The sequence below is a fragment of the Mus caroli genome, chromosome X, assembly GCF_900094665.2.
Source record: "Mus caroli chromosome X, CAROLI_EIJ_v1.1, whole genome shotgun sequence".
Lineage (NCBI taxonomy): Eukaryota > Metazoa > Chordata > Mammalia > Rodentia > Muridae > Mus > Mus caroli.
This window is the reverse complement of record NC_034589.1, coordinates 45,264,811-45,269,293: the sequence shown is the minus strand read 5'-3', so window position 1 is coordinate 45,269,293 and position 4,483 is coordinate 45,264,811.

Here is a 4,483-nt window from a genome sequence, read left to right as displayed (position 1 = left end):
ATCTCGCCAGCCCGAGAATTCTTTGTTTAGCTCTGAGCCCCATTTTTTAATGGGGTTATTTGATTTTCTGGAGTCCACCTTCTTGAGCTCTTTATATATATTGGATATTAGTCCCCTATCTGATTTAGGATAGGTAAAGATCCTTTCCCAATATGATTTTATTTTATTATATGTAAGTACACTGTTGCTGTCCTCAGATACTCCAGAAGAGGGCATCAGATTTAGTTATGGATGGTTGTGAGCCACCATGTGGTTGCTGGGATTTGAACTTGGTACCTTCGGATGAGCAGTCGGAGCTCTTAACCACTGAACCATCTCACCAGCCCTCTTGTCTTTTTCTAAAGGATTAAACAGTAAAGATTAAGAAGAAAATAAGGTGACTATATGTCCACAAGACTTAGAAAAGATTATTTTCATCTTAACAAAAGGAGACATGGGAGAACACAAAAAACAGTCTTAAAACAAAACAAAACAGGTGGCTCAGTGAGGAAGGGACCTTCTTTGTTTGTTTTTGTTTTGTTTTGGTTTGGTTTTTCCAGACAGGGTTTCTCTTTGTAGCTCTGGCTGTCCAGGAACTCACTCTGTAGACCAAGATGGCCTTGAACTCAGAAATCTGCCTGCCTCTGCCTCCCAAGTGCTGGGATTAAAGGCGTGTGCCTCCACGCTTGGCTCAAATGGAGCTTCTTGATGATGCTAGCTTTATGACCTGAGATCAACCCCTAGAGTCCACATAGAGGTAGGAGAGAACCGAATTTACTATCCATGCTTGTATATCACACACATGTACACCCCCAATAAAGGGCATGAAAACTATGATGTTTCATGTAGGGTTGCAGTGATAGGAGTTGGGGCCTACCTTAACTTAGTATAGTTAAGATGTGACCTTAACCAGGTCACATCTTCAAAGGTTCTAGAAATGAACACTTGAGCATGGCTTTAAACCTCTAAAAGACATTCTTTAATATTATTTTATGTCTATGAGTGTTTTACCTGCTTGTATTTCTGGGTGTAGCACATATGTGCTTGGCACCTGCAGAGGTAAGAAGATGGCAACAATTGGATCTCCTGGACTTGGAGTTAGGGACTTAAAAGCCACCATGTGAGGTCCCTGGGGGAATAACGGCACTCAGTAATCATACTCTCTATGAATAAATGTTTTCCACTTCTACTCCCCTACATTAAACACCATGATTGTTCAAACATGGGTCCTCTGCAAGAATGAGTGCTTTTAACCATTGAGCCATCTTTCCAACTCTAAACATATCTTTAAAAATGTTTCTTTTTATTTATGTTTGTGCATGGGCACCTACGTGAATACATGTGTACCGTACATCTGCAGGTGCTTGAGGAGAACAGAGGGTGTTGGATGCCCTGGAACTAGTTATGTGTGGTTGGTTGTAAGCCATCAGATGTGGGGCCTGGGAACCAAATTCAACTCTTCTTCAAGACTGGTAAGCATTCCTAATTGCTGGGCCATCTGTCCAGGTCCTTGAATACATCTTTTTAGGAGACATGATTCAATTCAGTAAAGGAAGTAAAGAGATTAGTGCTGGATGGGGTTGGTGTTCAAATATGGGGGCCAGGAAGTTGTCGCTGACGAGGTGATGTTTGAACAGAGTTAAGTTCAGGAAGGAATGAGATAGATGGAAAAGCACAGGCAATAAATATCTCTAATGATCATATCAATACAGGCTGCTAATATTTATTGAACATTTCTGGGGCTTAGAGAGACTAATAATACCTGTATTCTCTTATTATTTCCAGAAATTTGTAAGATGAATTTATTTTGATTTTAACTTTGTATACTAAGAAATGCAATTTCAGAAACCTGAAATGATTTTCTTTTTTCCTTTCTCAATCTCTCTCTCTCTCTCTCTCTCTCTCTCTCTCTCTCTCTCTCTCTCTCTCTCTCTCTCGTTTGTTGAGACAGGGTTTCTCTGTGTAGCCCTGGCTGTCCTGGAACTCACTCTGTAGACCAGGCTGTCCTCAAACTCAGAAATCCACCTGCCTCTGCCTCCCAAGTGCTGGGATTAAAGGCGTGCGCCACCACGCTCGGCTTAAAGTTGTATTTTTAAAACAAGACAAAGCAACAGCAAGTTAGCCTTGGGAATCATAAAACTAATTGCTCCTGTTCATGGTAAAGTGGGAGTCCTCCAAAATTATCCCAGTAATTCATCTTGTTCACCAGCCAGGTATTTCCTCCCAGCCCTAGATTACCCTGACAATATGTTTTAGAGGCCAAGTTACCAAACTGCATGTGTTTTGCAGTGACTCCTGTTCTGCTGTTTGGAGTGATTCATGTAGACTTTTCTTCAAGGGACAATACTATTCAAACAACACTGCGTGTGCTTGAGATCTTCATAGGGTTTTCAAGTGACTTGTCCAAAGCAATTATAATTATTATCTATAATACTGATCTTTAAAACATAAAAAATTGATTTTAGTAGAGTCATTTGACAAAGGATTAAGCATCTCTAATTTTCTAAGAATTGTTTTGGCTATAAGATAAAGGTTCTATTTCTAAGGGCTGTTCAAAAGCATTCCCTTGGGAACTGGAACGTGGTTGGTACAGCCACTGTTTCTCATTTATTTTAGGTATATACTCTTTTCTGTGTGGAAAACCTTGAAGGCAACTGTGCTTTAGTTTAGCACTTAGCACTTAAGTGTGTTATGTAAATTTTAACAGAGCTCTTAAATAAATTTAAATCACATCCATTTATTTGTGTGTGTGTACATATGTACACATATGTGCATGCTACAGAATGCTTGTGAAGGTCAGAGGACAATACATCAGTTCTGTCCTTATAGATATGGTATATGTACACACACAAACAAACACACACACACACACACACACACACACACACACACACACACACACACCATATGTCCCGGAGATCAAATTCAGATCGTCAGGCTTCACAGTAAGTGGTTTTACCTGTTCAGCCACCTCACATGCATGCCCCAGAGCTCTTAACATGTAACATTAGGGCTATTGTATATATAAATGAGCATGACTATAACTGTGTCTTAGTTGGGGAGTTTTATTCTTGTGGTGAAACATCAAGATCAAAAATCAATTTGGAGAACAGAGTTTTTTTCTTACTCTTCCCTATCAAGGATCATCATCAAAGGCAGGAACAAACAGGGCAGGAACCTGGGGGCAGAAGCTGATGCAGAGGCTATGGAAGGGTACTGCTTACTGGCTTGCTCCCCCTGGCTTGCTCAGCCTGCTTTCTTTCTTTCTTTCTTTCTTTCTTTCTTTCTTTCTTTCTTTCTTTCTTTCTTTCTTTCTTTCTTTCTTTCTTTCTTTCTTCTTTCTTTCACCGCCCGCCCCCCTCCGCCTGCTTTCTTGTAGAACTCCAGACCACCAGCCCCAGGATAGCACCATTGACAATGGGCTGGCCCCTCCCCAATTCATCACTAGTTAAGAAAGTCTAACAATTTCTTCAAAGATTAAAATATTCCATCCTGCAAGGAGGCTCCTTAAACAAGAAGGTAAACAACTCAAAAGAACTTCAGGAAGTCCCTGGAACTGATCAGATTCACTTGGCCCCTCCCTGCCAGAGTAAGCAATAAAAGCTGAGAGTCCCTCTCAGAAAAGCAGAGCCAAGCTGCTAAGAAGACTCTCAGCTGCCTAGAAGAAGCAGAAACCAACTGGCAGACTTGAACATGGTCAGACCAAGTGAGGACACTTTACAACCTGTTGAGCTGCCTGCAGGCTGTGTGCAGTGTGCTCCAAGTTCCAGGCTTTGTGAGTTCTCACCCATGCTGGGGTAGGCTTTGGTGATGCAGCTGCCTCCGAGTCATTTCTGCTCCTGTAAGTAACCCTTCACCCATATTCCTGGTTCACCAAGTTGGACTTCAGTGGTATCCACACTTTAGTCTGCTGTAGGTTCTGCAGCTAGGATGAGTACACAGGCATGTTGCATATCCTCCAAAAACTCTGTCATACTAGGCTGGATCTTATGGAGACATTTCTCACGTGATGTTTCCTTTTTTCAGATGACCCCAGCTTGTATCAAGTTGACACAAAACTAGTCAGGATAACATGTTTGTGGGTAAAACCATGTTTTCAAAAAAGTTTAAGAGTACAAGTTTAAAAAAAATGATTTATTTTCTGTGTATGTTTTGCCTGTATGTATATCTGCACCATGTGTACAGTGGTATTTGCTCTACCACTATGCTATACTCACTGTGTATTTTAGATATTTTTTTCTGGAAGAAAGAATCAGCTCTGAGAGTGTAGCTCATGACACACAAAAACACAAAAACTGTCAACATGCTAGTTCTCATTTTTAGCATTACATGTTATAAATATCTGACTTGAATTTTGTCAAAACTAATCAAGGTATGATATAATAATCACTGAAAACTTATACCTTGAGTTGGAGAGAGGGCTCTGCCCTTCTAGAGGTCCTGGGTTCAATTCCCAGCACCCATGGTAGCTCACAACCATCTGTAATGGGATCCGATGCCCTCT